Below are 25,371 nucleotides of genomic sequence, written 5' to 3' on the forward strand. Positions count from 1 at the left end.
TGTTTAAATCTGTCTTTGGTTTCCATTGAGATAGCAATCAGAACAAGATTTGCTAATGATGACATGATGCAAATTGTCACTCTTTTTTGTTATGCTGTCATTCTTTCCAAGCCATTCATGGGGACATATCATAAAGAGCATGACATAATTGTCTCCAATTAGCAGATAAAAAATGATATGGGCGTGGACTGCAGACGACAGCTGTGTGCTCTGGCCTGACTGTTCTTGCCTAAGCAAAGCACAGCCTGGTGAACGGGGTGTGTGGACATGCCTCCAACCAGTAATCAATATTTCATCCTATTAGTTATTCTCTTTGAAGGGTAGGGAAACTGCTTAATTCCAATGGATTCAGTTTCTGTAAATCAGGGCAAAAAAAAAAAAAAATATATATATATATACATATATATAAAATCTAAAAAATCTGTGTCTGAAAAATCAAAAGTGTTTTTTTTTTCTTTAAATAAAGTTATCATGGTTGGTTCAGTTGGGTATGAACTTTCAAAGGGAAGCCTCTCAAAGGACAATAAAAGCTCTTGCTCTAAAAAGAAAACAGTTAGCAACTCACATGGGCTATATGTTTAACAGAAACAAAAGGGGAACTTGGCATTTAACGTTGGCATCAGATTTACCGGAGTTGACAACATTTCCGTTCAAACACTTATGAAGAAATAGATGAAAGAGAGAGAGAACTGGTACCACCACCAAAAAAATAATTATCAAAGAAGGAATCTATTGCCACGCTCTGAGGGGAAGCTAACACAATGACACTGGGCTACATACAACCCAAATGTCATTCAAGGCGCTTTTTCCTTTTCATTTAAATTCTGGGACCCGGCCTCAGTTGCATAAAAGCATTATTTGAGGCCATTTTCTAGCTCTTCTCCCTTCTGTATCTGTTTAGAGACAGCACATCCCAGAAATGACAAAACAGGAAGTGCAGGTGCCTGTCTATGTGCTGGGTGGGGGCGTCTATCAGAAATGCCGCTGCCCGAGAGGGGGGTATTCTCCCAGAAGGACTGTGATTATATCAGGAAGCTCTTTGGGCACAGCCCGCTGGGCATGGTAGATTTTTTTTTTCTGTAAGAATTTTATTCAATCACATAATGAGCGATTTAAGCACTGCAAATAGAGAAAAAAAAATTATGTTCAAGGATAATCATTTTCCCCCATTTTCCTATTTATGACACTCGCAGCCTCTTACTTGTACCTTTAGGCTTTCTCATAAAGGAGAGGATGATACCTTAGCTGATGTGTGGCAATCGGGGGATGGTGATTCTTGTTTGGTTGGAGCTCATTTAATAAGACTCTAAGGCTGGAGATGTGACCTTATCTTCCTTCCCTCTGACCTGGAAAGGTACAAGCTGAAGGAAGAGGAGTTGGTGAGCTCCAGGGATCCAAGCGTCAACTTGGGAACGGAGCCCTAGCAGACTCATTTTAGATCTCACAACAAACTACGTCCTCCGGCATGGATGTTTTCAATAATAAAAGTGAGGCTTAGTTCTCCAGCTGTTGACTATTTTTCCTAATTTGTCAGCTGGTTCAGAACTTGAGCAGGAAAGAGGGGTGACATTTTCTGTGCTTTCAGGAGTACAAGATACAGTAATGAAGGCTGGGAATGCATACATTGTGTTACACGTTCTCTAATCTCAAGCTGTGTGTCAGGGAAAGAAACTCCACCAAGGAACATGAGGAAGAATAATTCTGTAAAACATGGAAAGAACCCCATTTTTTTTCTAAATGAGGTTGTGCATGGAACTATTTTGGTTCATGTGTGTATGAAAGAATGGTAATTTGTTAAATGTAAACATTTGAATTATGCCACAACACTTGTAATATTGTATAAGGATTTTTTTTCACCAGTGTTAAATGTATCAGACACCTGAGAAATGAAAGAGGTCTGGGTCTCTTTTGACCTCTGAAAGAACTTGATGGACTGATGCAGAGATGTGCCAAGAACCGTCCCCAGCTCGTCACTTCTGAGAGGTCTCAGTTCATTCAGACATGAGGAAAGAGGAAAACAAACTGAGTGTTGTCTGGGAAAATGACCCTGAGGTTCCGTGTGAAGACTATGCCTCCAGAAATCCTTTGCACAGGACCCCGTATAAATTTACATGAATGAGCTTCCTGTCCTCAATAAAATGCAAAAAGACAGTCTCTGCAACAGAAGCAGAAAGTCATGAGGTGGAAAGGCCACCAAGCAGACTATTTATATTCGATGGGTTGGACAAGTGTAGGAACAATTCAAGGAGATTAAAAATGGAGAGGTGGAAGGATAACCCATGTTGGAGACAATGAGAAACAGAATCTTGGCCAGAGCAAACATGTGTCTTTAAAGCAAAGGATAAATGAAAAAATTTTTCTTAGAATTTAAAACTAGGAGTTGCTAACAGGAAATGGAGATACAAAGTAAAGATTGAAGAGATCTGTGATCAGGGTTTCACAAGAAGAGAGCAAAAGAAAACAAACCAAAAGCACAGGAAACTTTCTATCTACATCTGATGACAACAGCAGAAACAGGGACCTTGACTTTAGCAAAATATAGAAAGGAAAACTGAGAAAGTGGACTGTGTCCTCAGCCAAATAGAGAAAAGGCTGCTACAAGAAGATACACACGGTAATAATTTTTAAATGACATGGCGTGGGGGGGTAAAAATGTCATTCAAGAATCCTAATGAGGAAAACAGAAACTTATCCAATAAAGCAAGACAAAACATGTGGGCTTCAGAATCATGATTACTGCAACCCTTAGTTACCCAGTAAGGGTTCTCGCACAGAGGTTTGCAGAGATATGTGGTCAAATTGAGGATTAATACCCTGTCATGTAGTTGCTCATGATGGAGGCAATTTTCAGGTAAGGGCTTAGAAAATAGAGTGTTTTTTTTTTTTTTTTTTTTTGTAAAACAAAAACAAACAAAAAAACAACCCTCCCCTAAAATGAATAATTGGAGAACAGGCACCTCCCTTATTGAGTAAGGAAACAAAATTAAGAGTTTGAGATCAGAAAGATCAAAATTCATTAGAGGTAAACATTGAAACCAGTCAAGGACAGCATTGAGGCTACAAGATTTTATTATAGATGTAGACACAAGATTGGAGGCATATATGAAAAAGAACTCTTCAGTTATTTATAAGATGACACAAAGCAGATGATAATCCGTGCTGAGGAAGGTACACCATGGAAGAAAATAAGCCTCTGATGAACTCCTGGGCCAAAAGAGTCGGTCTGAATGTAGAACATCACAATATTGTTACTCACGACAGAAGTAAAGGTTGGAAATGCTCATGTGTGTACACTCCAAAGTGTGTGTAAATGTTCATGATGCTATTAACAGAATTTCCTAAGTCTGTTACTAATAGTCACCATCAACAACTCCAGCCTGTAAGTTTAAGGAAAGGTAATAGTGAGGACGTAAAATCGGATAACAAAAGGCAGACCAAATTTTGTGTTACAATAAAATGACAAAACTCCCTTACCAAGACAAAATGAATGTATTAAAAACCATACATAGGATACAGGATGTTTACAAGAGACAAAACGATTCCAAACTTTCCAATAAAATGATAAGCAAGGAAACGCCAGTTCTTCGTATGAGTCACTAAAGGCAAGTTCCAATATTATTGTGAGAGAAAGTAGAATTTGAGTGGAAACTCAGCCCATCATGAACAGAATTATTTGCTTATCAGCAATGGAGAACATCCTCAATACGAAACTGTCCTCAATGGATAGTATCCTCAACACGAAAGAGCGAATATAAAACGTTGAACATGAATATAAATTTTAGAAAGACAAAGGGGATAGAGCTCCCAACCTGAAAATAATAGTTGAAAGGGCAAGAAAATATTGAAACAAATAATTATAGTCCTAAACCCCTCATGCATCCATTTATACATTCATTTACTCATTCATTCAACAAACAGTCTTTAAGATCCTTTCTGTGCAACACAATTTCTATGTAAGCCTTGGGGACACAGTGGGGAATGAGAAGATGCGGTTTCTGCTTTCCCCAGGCTTCCGGCCTGGTTTTCACAAAACACAGAGGTGATACAAATAAGAGAACAATGAAATGCCTCAGAGAGAAGCCAGGGGACATTTCAGAGAAGGGCACCAGAAGAGGGATCACTCATCCCACACCAGGATGGTGGAAGCTGCTCTGACAAAGTGCACCCCTGCTTTGTTAGGTACATGGAGAAAAAAATATTCAAAAAAGGCTATAAAATTTTTTAAAGGCTATAAAATTAATACTACCTGCCATGAAAAGATTCTTATAAGAAAATGGTTATTAACTTTTTTTAAAGAATCAAACTGTTTATAAAACCAATGTATGGTGCCCCATGAACGCATTAATGTGTACAGCTATGATTTAATACTAATAAAATATATATATAAATAAATTAATTAAAAAAAAGAATAACTCCCTTCTGCCAAGGTTAAAGATAAAATAAAGCGTAAAGTTTTAGGAGAAGCCTAAACTTTTAGAGGAGGAGGAGAAGGAGAAGAGCTTTCTAGAACATGGGCCCAGAATTTTTTATAAGTTTCCCTCTACTCTCTACAAGCTTCCCTGGTACACCTCCCTCAGATTCCAATCCAAGTTCATAGAAAGAGCAAAGTTGTGTCCAGGGAGGTCATTAAGAGCACAGCTAAGACCATCTGTGTCTTTTGCCCCCATACACAGCAGAGAGGGCTGGCGTGTCCTCCATGCTCACCACCTGCCAACTGACAATCCCTGGTCCCTCAGCCTCACTTACTCAAAATATCAACAGAATAGAACCTTCTTTTCTTGCATTTAGCAAAAGCAAAATGATTTCGAAGTCACAAGTGTTATACTTGGGATGTCAACCAACCGGACATAATAAGACGTGTGGCAATGAATTTCCTGTCGTGGCGGTTACCTGGAGTGGGAGATGTCTACAATAGCATCGCTGCTGAAACGTGAGCCAGTCCCGCTTTCTGTGTGTTTCCCTTTTACTCCTGATTTGCTTTTCAAAGAGCCTTTTAGAAGTTGAACATTTTTTCAGTTAAAATAGAACAGTTTTTCTATTGATTTCCCTTTGGATTTTCTTTAGATATTTAATTATTTTCGAGGCATGATGTCGCCTGGATTTAAAAGAAGCCCTTCTAAGGGGGACTTCACCAGAAATGACGTGAGGGGTTCCTCCCGCCCTTCCTGCTTGAAGGAGGGGTGTGTTCGCTGGACGTGTGCATCTGTTTTATGACATCATTGGCATCTAAGATGGTGACGTAGAATTGTACATCTCTCTTCTTCCAAGCTGTGAAATGTGCTAGTTTCTAAGTATGGATTTCATTTCATTTTATTTTAAAAAAGAAAACTTTGAAAAGAGTGCTCTTTGTCCCATTACAGTAATTGTTGGTTCTCTCTTCATCTCTTACTAAGTCATTCTGCACCTTCCTCCAAGCACAGTGTGACTGAAGCATTAATCAGCCCTCAGAGACCCTCAGACATGTTTCCTTCAGCAAAGAGCTGACTTCGGGGGCCTGTCAGTCACTTGGAGTTATACAGAATAAAAAATTCATATTAAACATTCCAACAAGGAGTTTGTAGTAGACGGTGGCAGAGGGGGAGTGAAGATTGGAGTAGCAGAAGGGAGTTGGTTGAACTTATTTTATATGATGAGACAACAGGAGGAAAGTGACTTTGAAATTAACAAAGCGTATAAACATCATTACGTAGCTGGATCATCATCCTACCTTCCCAATTGTGCCTGAAATCAGCTAACGGTCATCCTTGTCCAGCTTGCTATGAGTTATTCGATAGCTTAGATTCCATGAGAAACTCCTCCTCTAGCAGACAATGCATCGGGCCCTGACCCCTGAGACTGCAGAGGTAAGCTTGAGGAGTAGCATCAACCTTCTTTTCTTGGTTTCCCTTCTCTTTCATCAGACTTCAAGAACTTGAGGTGGGCACCTGTAATCCCAGCTACTTGTGTTGAGGCAAGAGACTTGCTTAAGCCCAAGACTTTGAGGTTGCTGTGAGCTGTGATGCCACAGCACTCTACCCAAGTCTCCCAGTTTGAGACCCTGTCTCAAAAAAAATTAAAAAGAAAAATGATTATTAAAAAAGAAAAAAAAAAAAAGAACTTGGGAAGGTGGAATTACATGGAGGAAAGTTGATGTCGTAGTAGTGTGGAGTTCTTCCTGGAGTCTTTTGCAGGCTCATAGTGGCATCAGCAAAGTATAAATGAAGGAATAAAGGAAACTACTGTTTATTAAAGAGCTACCCTGTAGCAAGGGTGACGCGAGCTTTCTTTGTATCAACAGCTGGAGCAGAAGAGATGTTTAATAAATATTAAAATAAATGAATACATGTATGATTTTAAATATATATATGTGGCTATGCCCATGTTATATATATTTAATGCATATATATATTTAATGTGCCTAGAATTATAAAGTAATGGTGAAGAACATGGAGTTTTGTATTCCGTGGATTTGGCCTCATGCCCAGACAATATACCCTCAAATGGATAAAACTATGATGAGCTTTGTCACTACTTTCCTTTTTCATTTTATTACTGTTAACATTCCCTTCTCCACCCCATAACATTGACGTGAATAATCCTCAGAGAAGAAGATCTTGTAGTCTCTCAGGAAAGCCGCATCTGGTTGGGCATTGGGTGGGGTTAGGGGGACTCATGCCTGTAATCCTGGCACTCTGGGAGGCCGAGGCAGGAGGATCTCTTGAACTGGGGAGTTTGACACCACCCTGAGCAAAAGTGAGACCTATCTCTACTAAAAATAGAAAAATTAGCCAATGTTGTGGCAGGCGCCTGTAGTCCCAGCTACTTGGGAGGCTGAGGCAGGAGGATCACTCAAGCCTAGGAGTTTGTGGTTGCAGTGAGCTATGCTGATGCCACAGCACTCTAAACTGGGAGGCAGAGTGAGACTTTGTCTCAGAAAAGAAGAGGGAAGGGAAGGGAAGGGAAAAGAAAATAAATGAAAAGAGGAGGGGAGGGAAGAGGAGGAGAGGGAAAGAGAAAGAGAAAAAGGGCAGGGTGGGGTGGGGCGGGACAAGGCTAGGCAAGGTCTGAGCATGAGCTCCCAGATTCAGACCCTCGTGAGATCACTGTGCATTTGGATATTTGGCCTAAATCCCTTCTGAAGCTAGTGGTTTATTTTCTTTGCCTATGGAAGGAAGCTTTAGAAAGAACATTGCAAAGCAACAGCCAAGATGCCTACGGGTCACCGTCCAGGGCTCTGCTTCCCATGAAGGGAAGCCTGACAGTACGTGGCTGGAGGTGAACTGCCGTGTGGCCTGCTCTCGGTCACCATGAGGATGGACAGCTGCTCACTACCCACATCCAGCCACAGCCCTGATGTTCTACGGCCTTCAGGGGTGACCATCTCAGCTGGTCACAGACGAATGCTGCAGAGAGAACAGGGACTGACCTCCCGCCCTGCTCTGCATCTGACTCTCCAGAGCAAGTCCTGGTAATTATGAGTCTTTCTCATAATTAACAAGAAACAAAAGAAGAAGAATGGTTGTGTATCACTCCTGACAGGCCGCAAGAGAAACAATGGCATGCTCTGTACATTTAAAGACCCAATAGAAGATTGTGAAGCCTTGGGGATTAATGGCAGCCGGTGGCTACACATGAAAGGCGAGGAAAGAAGAAAGTTCCTGGAATGGGAAGAGCTGGCCTGTTGGAAGAGGTGCTGCTGGGCAGGAACTGTCGCCACAGGACAATGCAATCCCTGCCGGAACCCACCAGGCAGGGGAACCCATGGGGAATAAATACCATGACCTCTCTCTTCTTTTGTTCTGTGAATTTCTGTTGGAGCTACCTGTGGGTTGACCACGGCTGGATGTCATGGCACAAAGTGGCTGGACAGCAAGCTAGGCGGAGAGCGGCAGAGGACCAAGGCAGAGTGGATGTGGGCTGGGAGCAGGCTGGACACAGCACCTTTTGCCATTTCTAGCCCTGGTCTCCCGGCAGGTGCCTCCCTCCCTCTTTCTAGTTTCACAAATTTACAACACTTGCTGCCTCCACCAGCTCACCTGCCCTTGCACATCGACGCCGTGAAGTCCAGCATTGGCTTCCACAGCCACCCTGAGGCCCCCTCATCCCCCAGGCCATGGCATTATTGTTCCTGAATCCTCCATCAATTCTGCAGTGGGGGTCCTGGCCAAACCCACAGCCACCAGCCTTCCCCTCTTCTCTCTTCTTGGCCTTTTTGGTTCTTTTCCTTCTTGTAGAGGTTATATGAATGACCAAAGGAAACAAACCAACAACAGGCGCTAAGACACAAATGATAGTTCACAAGACCGTCCTGTATTCCGGTTAAGATGTTTACTGTTTAGTTTTCCTCCCCTCTGTGCTCCATGGTTACAGGGCTCCACTTTGCCCACGGCTTCCTTGTCCTTCCCCTTTCTCCTTCCCTCCCTACCTCATCCAGCTGACACGAAGTTCCCAGCCTCCCATGTGCGTCTCTACCTTGCTCTATGACCCACACAAGCATATGCAAAAACATGTACACACCTGGAGGGGGATTTTAACGTGTTGGCTTTTTTTTATTAAATCATAGCTGTGTACATTAATGCATTTATGGGGTACAATGTGCTGTTTTTATGTAGAATTTGAAATACTTTCATCAAACTGGTTAACATAGCCTTCATGGGCACTTTCTTAATTATTGTTAAGACATTCAGACTTTACACTTTGTAGATTTGACATGTAAAATGCACCATAGGTGTAGGTCGACCAACTACCCTCCCTCCACCCATCCTCCCCCCTCCCCTCCCCTCCAATAACCCAACTACAGCCCAACGTGTTGTTGTTTTTTAAACACACACACACACAAAACAAACAAAAAAAACCCATCGTAATACTATGTACGTCTCTACCCCTGGCTTGTCTCCATTTCCAATGTAACATGCAAATTCTTCTAGGCTGATACACGTGGTTAGAATTTATTGTGTTTTATGATATTTTACCTTCTGGTTTTCCTGATGATTATAGTTGACACAGCTGACCATCTGGCTAGATACATGTTTCTTCTTTCTTTAACTTGAACTCTTTTTTGGTGGAAAACAGAGAAACGTCTAAAAGAGCCACCATATTCTTTCATGAAATACTCTCTGCCCACAGCTTCTGACATCCCCTTTTTTCTGTCCCCCCCCTCAAGTTTCTCTCCCCTTCTGTGTGTGGGGCATCCATTTTCTCTGTTTCTTTTCTTCCTTTGTATTTATCTATCAGTCAACTTTTGCCGGGATCATACTACATAACAAACAACCCTATCATCTTAGTGGCTTAAAATCCCAAACATTTATCTGAAAAGGCTGATTTGGACATCTCTAGTGCATCTCTGATAGATAATGTTCCCTGGAGTGATGCTTTACTTATGTTTCCGTGTGCTAGTTTATTTCATACAAATTCTTTTCTCATGTTTTTAATTTGCCTGGAGCTTTTCTTCAAGTCCCTCTATGCAAAGAGTAAAATATAAAAAGATAATGAATGACAAAGTTTTTATTGAAAGCAGTATGAGGTGCAGTGATGAATAGCAAATTGGAATTAAATTTTTCTTTAGACCATGGTAAGGGACTCAGGGCTGGCTCAGCCGTCACTTGATCTTGCTCCTGCAGAGCCCATTAGCTTTTTGCAACTTCGTTATCTACTTCAAGTCTTCAAAAAAAGTAAGAACACTTGTTTTTCTAACCTGAACTTTTGTTATGTGGAAATAGATCTATATTATTACATCTTAGTAGCGTCTACAAGAGGGCCCCAAAATATTAGTGTCTAAAGACCAACCATGGAATACAGAAGTCAATTTCTATCCTCTTGGTAAGAAAATTTTAAATTTAGAAGTAATTATCATCCTGACCATAGAAATCCAAGAAGTGGGGAATTCACTCTTTACCGCAATGACGACTTTGGTGTGATTTTATGGAAAATCAGTGTTGACCAAGTTTTGGGGGGCAGAAAGAAGGTTTAGTAAGGTTTTAGTTATATAATGGAAAATTCTTAACCTTAGAAAATACCAAGAGATAGAGTGATGGCAAAAATGCAAGACAGCATAAAGGAAAACCAAGGTCCTGATTCTAAGGAAAGCCCATAAAATCTCAAAGCCAGCTGGAAGCCAGAATCGGCGATTAAGGCAGAAGTTTCAACGTTGAGAACTGAGCACTCTGGATGAATGAAAGTCAGAGAAGTGAGCCAAGGTCATCTCTTCTAGAAATGCTTTAAATATCCAGGGTTTCTGAGACAGCAATAAGTCTGTGCTCATTTTACCTTTTGGATATTGCAATATTTTAAACAGCATAACCAATACTCAATCAGAAGTATAAAAATTGTGATATAGTTTAATTTTCACTTTTAGCAATTTAATACTTTTAACAAAAGCTCTGAAATTCAATGTAAGTGTGTTATACACAAGGCGATGATAAGACTGAATTAATAAAATCAACACACACACACATACTTTTTAATAGTGCTATTTGGATTGGTTTAGTTTGGGGAACCAAGTTTGAAGTTACATACAGTCTTCTTTCAATTCTTTTCAGCATTTCTCTGTAACTGGTGCATAATCTAATTTTTACCCAACATGAGTAACCTAAACCTGGAGCCTTTCATGAAGCCCCTCTTAGCCCTGTCATTTCTGCCAATCCCAGAGAAAAATTTTATGAATCCCAGACGGCCATTTGTTTTCATTACTGTGATGCGTTTGGCTGAACTTCAGGGTTAGAATCAACACTCTATGAATTTACACAGCCATGAAAGAACAGATCTAATATTTCTGGCACATCCCTGATAGGGAAATTACCTTTGAGACATGTTTTATTTATGTTTCTGTTGGTGGACTTCTAGCACTCACTTGCATACAAATCCTTCTACGTGTTTTAATTTGCCTGGACTTGTAATTTTCATGACCATAGAGAGACGAAAAGGGGAATTTTGAAAAGTAACGCTTTGATATGATGGGTACAGACATATAATTTGAATAAATTGTGCTAAAATGTATTAATTATCCAATGTGACAGTCTACACTAATCAGTCTCACTAGGAGTTTGACAATGTTCTTCATGGTTTTCTGTTTAGAAGTCACAGTCAAAACCATGTTTAGGACAACACAGCAGAGAACATTAAAGACACACTAATGTTAGCAAAATGTATAATGTCCTATTTATAGAACTTCTCCATTTGCACAGTTGTATCCATATTAATAGCCTGCTTTCTTCACAAAAATAATTTAAGTAACTGGATATAAGAAAGAAAGATATTTGATTATAGTAGACTAGAGGAAAAATGATCCTCCCTTAGAGAATCCAATACTCAGAAACCTCATAATATTAAATCTAGAACTTTACTTTTTTTTTGAAAAAATATGTATATTTTAAAGTGTTTCTGTAATACTTTTAAAGGTGGATTTTGAAGTCAACTTATAAATTTCTGGAATAGTTACACATATTTCAAAAAAATCTTCCCAATGACATAACTCTTGCAGCAGCAAGTTTAAAAACCCAATTCCACCGACTCAATCAAATTATGAATGTACTGACTCATATAAATGGAATGACTGGGCTTCAGGTAGGGTTACATCCAGGGTTTGGATAAGAACAACATTAAATTTTTCTACCTCAATCTCTTTTCATCATGGTTGACTTCATTCCCAGGCAGTGTTCTCTTGATATATATATTCTGAAAAAGTCATTTATTACTCCAAGCTCATAATCTATTACCTTATCAACCAAAGAGATACTGCATTTCTCCAAATCCTTTCAGCAAATCTCTCAAGTAGGATATCCACTGTCTCAATGTGAGTCACAATTTTATCCAGGAACCAGTCATGTGGCTGAGAAATTAAGTGCTCTGAATGACTTTCTTAGAAGTGGATAGAGTGAGCATGGAACACAGGTGTCTTCCAAAGAGACTACCTAGAAGAAAGAGAAATGAATTTCTAATGGCGAAGACAACTTGCTCATTACAGAGGAAGACTCTGCCAGCTTTCCATCCCTGATTCCTGCTCCATCCTTACCCCTTCCCTGCAGCATCTACCTACTTTAACACACACATTAAACTAGGGAAAATATTAAACAGATAAAGCCATAAATGAAATGTCAGACTACAACAGGCAAGGCAGGGCCCCAAATCAGAGAGAACCACTTTCACATTTTGGATCTGCAACGTACTACTAGCTGAGAGTCCCTAGAGAAAATTAATACATGGGTTCTCATTTCTCTTATGTTAATTGGGGATAATGATGCAGAGATTATTTAACATCATTTAATAGGAAAAGATACTCTGGATTTTGGCTTTATCATCATTATTATTATTATTTGGTTTTAAAAAAGTAAGAGTGCAGGGTGGCACCTGTGGCTCAAAGGAGTAGGGTGCTGGCCCCATATACCAGAGGTGGTGGGTTCAAACCCTGCCCCAGTCAAAAACTGAAAAAAAAAAAGGTAAGAGTGCACTCTTCACTACAATATTATTCCGCTCATATTAGAATTATCATTTACACCAAGGCCTGTCACATTTTATGGGGGCAAGACATGATTGCAAGAGGGACTTTACCTAACAATTGCAATCAGTGTAACCTGGCTTATTGTACCCTCAAGGAATCCCCAACAATAAAAAAAAAAAGAATTATCATTTACATTTAATTTATTTGAGGTTTAATATTTTACTGTTACACCCTAATTGATTTTTTTTGCACAATTAAATGATGCAATGCAGTATCTATTGATGTGGATTCAGACATACAAAATACATTTTCATGTAACAACTATGCACGTGTGTTTTCATAAGATGAAACTTATTATTTAAGGACATTCCATACTTGACTTATTTTCTTTCAAAAATATGAGTCTGCTGATTTAATATTAGAAATGGGTTGATAATTTTGTCAGCTGGTGTAAATATATAGAAGAGAGAGAAGAATATTTCATGCCTGAGACAAGTAATATTTCACTCTTTCCATTCATATTTAACCCAGTCTCAGGAGGACTTAGAAGGAATATTATGGAACAGTTGTCATCTGTATATATCATATCAAAAAAAGAATAAATATTAAATCTGCTGGTTCCCTTCTCTTGGGAAGTCTCCAGGTTCCCCAGTGGTGTCAATGCTGATATAATGTAACAACCTCAGCGGGGGGGAAAAAGGGACCAGCATCCTGAACTAAGGATGCTACCTGTTGACAATATTTTTGTTGCAATTTGGAGGGAAAGATCAGGCCTATCAACAAATATACTTCCTCGATAGTTGATTTGGCTTTAAATTTTATTAAGCAAAGCATTCATTTTGATGCATTAACAAAAGACATAAGATTACAGAAGGCCTTTCCACTTATGGGATGCTGGGGAAAAAAAAAAGTTCTACAACAGTACTTTTGTATGTTCTCCATCAAAAATAGTCCAAGTATATTCAGCTATAAAATAAGATGGGGACTTTATATCTATTGTATTAACCTGCATGGGGTTAAGCACATTCTTCTAAGTAAAGTGTCACAAGAATGGAAAAGTAATCCGTGTACTCAGCATGAACGTGAAGCCAATAGACAATCTAATACACACCCACATAGGAGTAAAATTAATTCAAGTTGGGAGGAGGATCCTTACAGAGGGGGGAGGGGAGGAAGGGAGGGGACAGGTGTGCTCCCACTTAATGGGCACAATGTAAGGGCAGATGGCACACCTCCTGGGTACAGGACACAACTACAAGATCGACTCTGCCTAACAAGTTCAAATATTGTGACCTGGTCATTTCTACCTCACATTAACCTGAAATTTTTTATTTATTTATTTATTTTACTATTTTTTTTATTAAATCATAGCTGTGTACATTGATATGATCATGGGGCATCACACACTAGCTTCATAGACTGTTTGACACATTTTCATCACACTGGTTAACACAGCCTTCCTGGCATTTTCTTAGTTATTGTGCTAAGACATTTACATTCCACATTTACTAAGTTTCACATATGAGTATATGTGAAATATGTAAATATGAGTATATGTGAAACTTAGTATATGTGAAATTTTTTTAAAAATAGTCCAGGCAGACTTTAAATAAACAAAGACTATTGCAAACCTATGTCTGGACAACACCAAACCCTATCCCTGTGCAGATTTTGGAAGAAACAGGGACTGGGTAAATACATAAATAAATCTCCAAGGTAGTCTAGAAAAGGCTAAAATGTATGTGTCCTGGAAGAACCACCTGCTAAGTGAGATACTGAACCAGGAGGTGACACCCCAAGTCGCTGTTACAGCCGTTGGGTTCTTATCACACATAGTGGTCACCTGGGACAGTGTCCTAAGACCTGGTCCACGGAGGCATCAGTTCAATCCTATGTGATCTTCTTACTAAACATTGTACAGTTTCATCTATTTCTGTACTTTTTAAGCATTTCCATTAATACATCTTTAAGAATGAAGAACAAACTCACATCCCGAAGTATGTGGAGATTAGCCCGAAGGATGACGTATCCTATAAGGTTGTGTTTTACTTTAAAATGCCATTTATATCTCAGCTTCTATACAACAGAATATGTGCACTTGCTTCAATGAAGTAGGTAAGGTAAAAATATTCGTTAGTTTATACTCGTTTAACTGACATTTCTACCAAAATCTTTTAGTAAAAATGCAAGCTGCAGCTAGATTTATATAACTATAGCTTTATTATTTATTTCACAGCCCCATTCTGTTTGGCACAAAGAGAACGTGAACTGTGACACATTTCTCCAATGCTATATCCCCAGGGTCTAGTCAGTACCTGAAAAGAGTAAATACCTGATAAATGTTTGTTGAATGAATGAAAGAAAGAAATGAGTCATTAACATGCGGAGTTTATCCTCTGGCTCCCCGTTTCCTCAACACACAACCCCCAGAGGACACGTACTTCCACTTGAAAACCGCTGCTCCATGAGATGCAAATTGAAACCAAGGTTCAGAATTCACAGACACAAATTAGTAGAATCGTTTTCTCTTCACTTCTGTGATTTTTATTAGCTGGATTATGGGTGTGGCTTATTTCGTGGATCAAATGATCCCGTCTTGTAGGTCTGCGGACTCAGTACTCAGAATTATCCAGTTAATATGATTAATGGAGACAGTAAAAAGAAGCATCCTGGGTGTCTCATGTTTCTGAGATGTGGAAACCTCATCAAATTGGAGAATGGAATGTTCTTTGGAAGGAGTTAAGCTCCAGACGACAGCTCATGCCTCTCCACTGCCTCCATCGTCTTCCAATCTCTTGTCCCCCCTCCTCCTCCTGGGGTCGCTCACTGCGTTTCACAAATCTTCATTTCTAGCCTTGCTGCCAGTCTCAATTACCTCTAATTTCTTGATCATTGGAAAGACAAGGGCAGGACTGCTGTTAAAACCTGATGACCAGGCACTGACGAAGTGGTTGCAGGAGGGTGTTGCAGAGGTGCTGATTTAAAATGTTATTTCTACCTCAGAAATGCTCACTTTTTAAGTGAAAAGTCATCTTAAGGGAATTCAAAATCATAACTAAAAAATAAACTAAGGCAGTTTTGGTGACGTTTTATCGAGCTCATCTTAGGGGCAAAGTGCTGAGGGCAGTCACGTTGCCCTCTGCAGTGAAGACAGAACCTGGAGACTGGGAACAGTGAATCTCCTTGATCAGGGTGTCAGGTGAACCTTGGCAGAATGGGCGTGCAGTGCAGACCTGCCCGGAAGGTCAGAGTTCTTAACCACGGTGTGAGACCATCCTGGCTCCTCAGCAGACCAAAGAAGGCAGGAGGGAGAAGTAGCCTGCTAGAACTATCAGCTGAGCACCATCTAATGGGGGGTTTAAAGTCTGGTACAAGGAGAAGAGGCACATTCTAGAAAGTGTGGCCAGGTAGAAACAGCAGTCAATCATTCTCGCAACCAGACCCAGGGGTCTGACTAGAACAAAGGGCGGGGTACCATCACCTCATACCTCTTATTTGATTTCAATATTTCCTTTCATCACAGCTAGTCTTTCACTGTTCTAGAATAGCATATTATCAAAATAATATGACTTCAAGGTGTCAGTTAGGAACTTTTCACCCATCTAAATACCTCCATCAGGTCTGTTAACTTGGGTGAAATTTCACCAATAGGTTGAGATTCTCATTTATTTTATATTATTTTCTCTATACATATACATGTGTTTGTTTCCACTTTTTGCCTTCACAAAATTAAAAAGGCTTAAAATTTAATAACAATGTTTAAGATAAAGACTAGAAACAAAAACCTCGTAAAGAATGAACTAAGATAAATACATTCAGAAAAGAAATCAGATGATTGCTGCAACAAAATATTGAGCAATGATAATAATAATGCAAAAAAAGTAACATTCACATTGTCAGAGAAGCATATGTCTATCATAGAATGCTTTGACTCTAAGGTTCAGTATGGAGTCATCAGTTAACTTTTTCTTCTTATTTTTTTCCAAAGTCTCAAAAAATAGACAACTAATATTTATAAATAAAAATAAAAGATAATTTCAAAAAACAGACAATGCCAAATCTTATAAACAATAGAAAAAGAAGAAATATTCAAAATTTTTCTATTTCACCTGGACACACCTGATATTAAAATTGGAAAACATATATTATAAAGGGAAATTACAAATATATTTCACTTATAAATGAGGATGCAATATCCTAAACAACATATTAACAAATTGAATTAAAAATTAATGTTCAAGTAATATACTTTGGTCAAAATTAAATCCAATTTATGTGAGAATTAGTCACTATTTTATTTTCTTATTGACGTTGTTGTAAGCTATAATGCCATGGCACTCTACCTAGGGCAACAGAGTGAGACTATGTCTCAAAAAAGAAGAAGAAAAAGAAGTTATAAGATTCATATTTATTTTAAATTTCTTTTTATAATGCAAAATTTCCCATGTCAGACAGCACACAATTCTTTAAATGCCATGAGACTTGTTGGACCAATCCATGGAGTGATGGTTGTGTGCCAAGAATTCTCCCTTATTTATACAACAGCCTCAAGTGACTTCTTATCATCCCCATTTGCAGAAAGATAAAAAGATTTCCCCAAGGCCACACAGATCAGATGTGGTAGAGCTTGGATCTTGATTCACGCCCATAGCTTTTCCCATTATGAACTTCCATGTTCTATAAGCAAATTTAGAAATGAGCACCCAATAGAGCCTTAAGAATATGAGACACTGAATACTGACTTTTGATAAGATTTATCAGTGGAGGCAGAAACAGATAAAGGCTCCCTTACAAGAAAGGGTAATAGTCATAGAGGCAACTTGAAGACTCCAAAGGTGAAGGTGAAATGAATGACGAACTCTAATTAGTTCTCGGATTTGCCAAAGAAAGTCAAACTTTAAGTTCGGTGATGGGGCCAGAGGTGATTTCATTGTATTGAATTAAGCGTTTGTCAGCAAAAATATCATGCCTTTTAAGCAATTAAATTTTAATAAGTTAATGTTTAGGCTGGGTGCAGTGGTTCATGCCTGTAATGCCCGCACTCTGGGAGACCGAGGCTGATGGATTGCCTGAGCTCATGAGTTCGAGACCAGCCTCACCTAGAGCTAAACCCTGTCTGTAAAACTAGCCAGGTGTTGTGGTAAGTGACTGTACTCCCAGCTACTTGGGAGGCTCAGGCAAGAGGATTGCTTGAACCCAAGCACCTGAGGTGGTTGTAAGCTATGATGCCACAGCACTCTACCCAGGGCAACAGAGTGAGACTGTGTCTCAAGAAAAAAAAAAAGAAGAAGAAAAAGTTAATGTTCTACTCAGGAAGGGATACCTAGAAGACACCATCTAGAAAAAATAAGAGAAGGACAAATTACATAGAACAATTGAATCAAAATGAATGTTACACTATGCAACTACAAGGTGAAGGAGGGAACCATCTGCATCACAGCAGTTGCTACAAAACTGAACCAGTTGAGAGCCATGGGGAAAGCTGGGGACACTCAATGCCTTGAAGACCTCACACTGGTTAGGGAGCAAATGACCAGGAAGATTCCTAGGAGAAAGTGTGAGAGTGGCCAGTTTATCACTTACGTGTCAGGGTCAGCACAAGGATTAACTTGGATGATCAAAGTGGAGATGAGAAGGGTTTCTGCAGAGGCCACAGATACATGGAAACTGAAAAATTTGCCAGACATCCAGATAGATAACTATGAATCGCAGTTAAGGATCTTTTTTTATTTTATTTTATTTTATTTTTGAGACAGAGTCTCAAGCTGTTGCCCTGGGTAGAGTGTCATGGTCTCACAGCTCACAGCAACCTCAAACTCAAACTGTTGTGCTTAAGTGATTCTCTTGCCTCAGCCTCTCAAGTAGCTGAGACTACAGGTGTCTGCCAATGGCTATTTTTTAAGTTGTAGTTGTCATTGTTTTTTGGCAGGCCCAGGCTGGATTCAAACCTGTGTATGTGGCTGGCGCTCTGGCCACTAAGCTACAGGTGCCGAGCCGTAATTAGGAACAATTTTAACTTGAAAAAATTTAAATGGAAATATCTTCCAAATTATATGTAAACAAAAACCATATTCCAGCAAGTCTTTCCTTTGAACATGAGAATTCTCTGCATCACCAATGCCAACTTACATTTTGTAGGTCATGCAACTTTGCCAAAACCATCTATGGAGTATGGAACGATTATGTTTTTCCCAAACCTGATTAAGGGGCATTTTCCCAGTGCAGTGGACACACACTACTCCCTAAACTTAGCCTTCCCTCTCTTCCTTGGTACCTTCTCCTGTCTCACTCCAGGCACAGACGTGAATATCTTCTACTCTCCTCTCTCCAAAGGCCCTGTTTTATTTCTCAGCAGCTGCTCTTGTTTCTGCAAAGGTGAAGTTCTTTTTCAAAGCTGAACTTGAGGCTGCACCTTGACCGTTTTTACTGCAGCTCTCAGCTCCAGCTCAGCATTTCAGGCAGACTAAGCAGAGACCTGTATTCCTAGCCAGCACTTGAGGAGAAAAAAGCAGCCTCTAGCAGAAGGAATTTGCTAAGTGCCCAGCACTTCTCACAGGAAGTCCCTTGGTATTTTTCTTTTTATGAAATCAATTTCCATCCTTTTCTCCAACTCCTTCCCTTCCTGGGCTCTTACAAGGTCAAACTGCAGATGGAAGCAGAGGTTTAAATAGAGGCAACAGGACAGGAGCCGGACCGCTGGTCTTCGGCTTCTCTCTTCCTCTTTGTAATGGTCTTCTCCCTTTTCTTTGTCCCTCCTCTAAAATTTGCCCTGAAATTGAACTTCATGGATGGTGGGGAGTTGGTGATTTATTATTCTCTGATGAAAGAGCATTTTCCTTTCAGATGTGTCTCTTTAAAAGTCCTATTTTAACGTCCATAGGTGCCCCACAGATAGATTGAAAAGGAGAAGAGCAGCAAAGGCCCAGTTAGACAATTTTGTATGCGTGATCAAAGGAGTTCAAACGCAATTCCGGGTCCCTAGAAAAGAAATCGGGGAAATGAAACAGACGAAAGCGTCTTCCACTCAACACACGGGAGAAGCACAGGCTTTGAGGGTAAAGGAAGACGAGGAAGCGAGTAAGAAATAAAAGAGGTTAACTCATGTCTGAGCTAGAAAAACTAACCTCTGGAAAGAGGCTGGTGATTCCGTGGCAATTTCGGGATTTCTGAGTTAAGAAAGAGGACTTGAAAACAAGGACACCAATGCCCCCTCCCATCTTCATGTGAAAATGCCCAAAGGCCCATTCAGATGTGGACAAACCACTGTCAGAGCTGGGGGCTTCAGAAGGAAGCTGTCAGCAGGTGAGAAATTTTGAGTTTTCCCAGGAAAAACATAGAAAGAACTGGACTGAATAAAAAAAAAGACACAGCAGGCAAACCCCACCTATGTTACTCCACCGCCCTCAGAATCAGGATGAAAGCAGGGAGGGCCGTGGCAACACCTATTCACGCCACCGAACCTGGAGAAGGGAGAAGAGGAGCTCAAAGTGGGCCACGTGCCATGAATGCCTGTGAAACTGGAAATGAAGGAGGGAGAAGCCAGCGTCAACCTGGGGTTTAAAGTGGGTGCCTGCGGAGAAGGCCGGAGTGGGACGGAGCACATGTGGGGCTCCAGTTCTTCACCTCTCCCTTTCACATACCTTGAAAAGTGAAGCTCCCGTGTCCGGCCTGCCTCCTTCCATGGGCAGAATAAACCACTCTGCCTTGGGCGGCGCCTGTGGCTCAGTCAGTTAGGCGCCGGCCCCATATACCGAGGGTGGCAGGTTCAAACCCGGCCCCGGCTGACTTGCAACCAAAAAATAGCCGGGCGTTGTGGCGGACGCCTGGAGTCCCAGCTGCTCGGGAGGCTGAGGCAAGAGAATCGCTTAAGCCCAGGAGTTGGAGGTTGCTGTGAGCTGTGTGAGGCCACGGCACTCTACCGAGGGCCATAAAGTGAGACTCTGTCTCTACAAAAAAAAAAAAAAAACAAAACCACTCTGCCTCCTGACCTAGAGTGAGGCCATGTGACTGACCTTGGCTAACAGGATGGGGCAGTGGCGCGGATGGGCCGTTGCTGGGGTTAGATCTTCAGGGACTCACATGGTTCCTTCTGCCTTTCACATGGGGCAGAACACATCCCAACAATCAGCTGGTCCTGCAGATCAGCCAGCCACAAGCTCCAAAGCTAAATGAATGCTTTTTATTGTATGCTGCTGAGATTTTGTGATCAGCTATTACACAGTAATAAGTGACTCATACGACAGGGGCTTGTCCCTACCCCCAGGAAGCAAAACCAAAGATTGCAGTGACCTGGAACTTGTTATGTGATCATGAAAATTAGATAATGGAGTATTACGAAAATAGGGAATCCCAGCGAGTGGAGTCTCCAAAACCAGGGAAGCCCCAAAGAAGGACAGGGACAGAGGAATGGATTTTCCTCTCATTGCCCTGGTTGACCGGTAATGCAAATCAATGCCAAAGCTATTTGTATGCTTCCTTTTACTGGACCCATTTATTTGACATTAACCTAACAGGTGTGTTTTAAGGGACCTACAATGTGTTAAGCAGTGGTAAGCACTTTGGAGAACAAGCAGACATGGCCTTGGCCTTCAGGAAGGTTGATGACACACAACTCAGAAAGCACAGGTTGTGTTTTGTCTTTCTGCCAGTTGTCATAAAGCAGAAGACTAAGGAGTAAATTACATACAGTTATGGAGAGCAAATAATGTCACACAAGAATCTTCTGGAGAAACAAAACGTTATGCTTTCGTGAAGGCCGTAAAGAGTTCTTTAAATAACAGAGCAAAAATCAAAAGGGTATAGCATTCACGTTGTCTTCTTCACAAAGAAGAAATCGTTTTAGAACAATTTAAGATTTACATTAAGACAATTTGAGCATGGAGGACTGTCTAAATAATTTAATTACTACGTGTATAAAAATTTAAAAGGAATTTTTTTATTTATTCCTAAAAATTTCAAACTTAATTGGTAGGAAAGCACACAGAATAGATTTTTAATGGATAAATTTATATTTATCTAATATAAATAACTGTATTCCAGGAGTTGGCCAACTACAACCTATAGGACAACCTTGCCCACTGCCTATTTTTAGGAATAAATCCTTATTGCAGTGTTTTGTTAAATTTTTTTAACTCTCCCAGCACACTTGAAACTACAGTCAAACTCCTGCAGCATACTTAAATTACATTGATTTAAAAAAGAGAGAATGCTGGGAGGCGCCTGTGGCTCAAGGAGTAAGGTGTCAGCCCCATATACCAGAGGTGGTGTATTCAAACCTGGCCCGGGCCAAAAAAAAAGAGAGAGAGAATGCAAATGAATATACTTACTATGCTTTGCATTTCTTTTGAAAATAATTTAATTACTGATATTTAAAATTTTTCACAATATAACCAAGATCATTCCATGGCACACCAGTGTGCTGTGGCACACCAGTTGAAAATCACTGCTTTATTGGAACATGGCCATGTCTACCCATTTTATATTGGTGATTATTGCTTTTATGTTATAACCACTGAGTTGAATGTGACAGAGACCCTGGCCTGAAAACCCAAAAATATTTCGTTTGCTACAAACTCTCACTCTGTATTACTGAATTGGGAACTCTTAGTTGAATGCATGATATTTTTAGAAAATATAAATTTCTAAAATATACCCAAAGAAAAAAATGTAAAAAATGAAAAGGAAATCAATGGGTGGTAAAATTTTGTTAAATGAATACACATCCAGAGAATTTTGTGAGTAATTTACTCAAAATCTCTGTACTTCACAATCTGCCATAGAGCACGGTAAAGGAATAAGATACTTCCAGTTAATTTTATGAAGCATAACTTTGATGTTAAAACTTAACAACACTTTATACAAGAAGCTACTAAATATCAATCTCATGTGCCAATATTGACATAAAAAATAAAATTTCAACCAATTCGGCCCATTACTGTATAAGAAATTTTTTATGCCATACCTTAAAGTTTATGTCAAGAATGTTAAAAAGCCTTTATGTTATACTATCTCAAACTAACTGATTTATTGATTCAGGGGTTGATTTAAATGGCTAAAAAGGCACATTAGAATGTGGGAAAATCACTTTCAGATGGGACCATGAGGATGTTATTATTGAGTGAAAAAATCATGAGGCATTTCTGCCAGGAAAATTATAGAAAGAACTAGAAAGGAGGAAGGAACGTCCACTACCTGGAGCACTCTAAAGCCACCATGTTTATCACAGGAAGAGAGTGGGAAGGGGGCTGATGAAGAAAAGATAAAAGCAAAACTACAGATGAGTAAGAGGCATTTGGTGAAATTTAACATCACTGTCACTTATAAAATAGGAACAAAAAGAGACTTTCTTAGCAGTACAGACAACCTCAGACTCAATGCTGAAACATTTGAGCGTTATCACTAAAGTCGGAAACGAATGAAATCAAAGACCACTTTTATTTATTTTTTTAATTCTTTTTATTTATTTATTTTTATTTATTTTTTATTGTTAAATCATAGCTGTGTACACTTTTAGAGCGCATTGTTTTGGGAGTTCCAGCTCAGATAGGAAGACAAGACACAAAGTGTAACGTGCTCATGCACTGGCGTCTGCTATGGCTGTTGGCAAAAAGAGGACCTTCCTCTCTGTCCCAGGAGTCTCATGACTTCAGGCAGTAGTCATGCGACTCTGGAAGGTTGACTTGTTAGTTTGCAGTAGGGTCAAAGCTTGACAGGCTTGGGTGGTGCCTGTGGCTCAAAGGGGTAGGGCGCCGGCCCCATATGTCGGAGGTGGTGGGTTTAAACCTAGCCCCAGCCAAAAACTGAAAACAAACAAACAAACAAAAAAAAAAAAACTAAAGCTTGACAGGCTTGGGAAAATTTGTTCATTTCCTTTAGGCATAATTTCTCTATTGTATAAAATAAGAAAAAGAATATACATATCACTCAGAGAATTTTTGAAGGATGATATGAGAAAATGTGACTATCATTTGGTAAGCACAAAAAAATACCCATTCCACTTCCCCCCATGTTAATATCTTGTCAAATAAAATGCACTAGGTGGTATTCCATGGTCTACACACATTACGATGTGTTAATCCATTCCTGTGTTGAAGAGCACTCCACATCCTTGGTATTGTAAATTGTGCTGTGATAAGTATTCGAGTACAAATGTTCTTATGATAAAATGACTTTTTTCTTTTGGGTAGGTACCTAGCAATGGGATTGCAAGAGGACATGGTAGATATACTATTAGTTCTCTGAGGACTCTCCATACTTCTTTCCATAGAGACTGAACTAGATTGCTGTTCCACCACCAGTGCGTGAGTGTTCCCTTCTCTCCATACCCACGGAGCATCTGTTGCTTTGGAAGCTTGGGATGTGGGCCATCCTCACTGTGGTTAAGTGATATCTCTGTGTGGTTTTTAATTTGCATTCTCATGAGGAAAGTTTCTGTTCATGTCTCTTGCCCAGTTTTTAAAGGGGTTGTTGATTTTCTTGAGCTCTTTGTAATTCTGATTTTTAGTTCTTCGTTAAATTGTAGCATGCAGATATCTCGTCCTATGCTGAAGATTGTCTCTTTGTTTAGATGGTTATGTTCTTGGCTATGCAGAAACTTTTTAAATAAATGGGACCTGAGTTAGCTGTTTATTTTTGTGATTACCTTTGGGGTCTTCTTTGTGAATTCTTTCCCTAGGCCAATGAGATGATTAAGAGTTTTTCCTACACTTTCTTCTAGGGTTTTTAGAGTTTCATGTCATAGATCTAAATCTTTTGTCCATTGTGAGTTAATATTTGTAAGTTTTGAGAGGTGTGGGTCCAGTTTCAGTTTTTTATATGTGGCTAACCAGTTCTCCCAGCACAACTTATTGAATAGGGAGTCTTTCTTCCCGGTGTAAACATTTATTTGCTTTGTCAAAGATCAGATGGCCATGTAAGACTTGTTTCATCTCTAGATTCTATTCTATTTCATAGATCTCTGACCATATTTTTATGAATACTATGCTGTTTTGATCACTATGGACTTTAATATAACCTTAAGTCTGGTGAAGTGATGCCACAATATTTGTTCTTTTTAATTTTTTTATTAAATCATCGCTGTGTACATTAATGTGATCATGGGGCACCATACACTAGTTCACAGACCGTTTGGCACATTTTCATCACTCTGGTTAACATAGCCTTCTTGGTATTTTCTTAGTTATTGTGCTAAGACATTTACATTCCACATTTACGAAGTTTCACATATACCCTTGTAAGATGCACTGCAGGTGTAATCCCACCAATTACCCTCCCTCCGCCCACCTCCCCCCTCCCTCTCCTCCCTTTCCCCCTTTCCCCTATTCTTAGGTTGTAGCTGGGTTATAGCTTTCATGTGAAAGCCATAGTTTCATAGTAGGGCTGAGTACATTGGATACTTTTTCTTCCATTCTTAAGATACTTTACTAAGAAGAATATGTTCCAGCTCCATGCACGTAAACACAAAAGAGGTAAAGTCTCCATCTTTCTTTAAGGCTGCATAATATTCCATGGTATGCACATACCACAGTTTATTAATCCATTCATGGATCAATAGGCACTTGGGTATTTTCCATGATTTAGCAATTATGTTGGCATGGATGTGGAGAAAAGGGAACTCTTCTACACTGCTGGTGGGAATGCAAATTAATACATTCCTTTTGGAACGATGTATGGAGAACGCTTAGAGATCTAAAAATAGATCTGCCATTCAATCCTATAATTCCTCTACTAGGCATATACCCAGAAGACCAAAAATCACACCATAACAAAGATACTTGTACCAGAACGTTTATTGCAGCCCTATTCATAATTGCTAACTCATATTTGTTCTTATTTTGTAGAATTTTGTTGGCTATTTGGGTTTTTTTTGCTGGTTCCATATGAAAAGTAGAACTATTTTTCCAAGATCTTCAAAGTATGACATTAGTATTTTAATGGGAATTGCATTACATCTGTAC

This window comes from Nycticebus coucang, chromosome 21 (genome assembly GCF_027406575.1).
Source record: "Nycticebus coucang isolate mNycCou1 chromosome 21, mNycCou1.pri, whole genome shotgun sequence".
Lineage (NCBI taxonomy): Eukaryota > Metazoa > Chordata > Mammalia > Primates > Lorisidae > Nycticebus > Nycticebus coucang.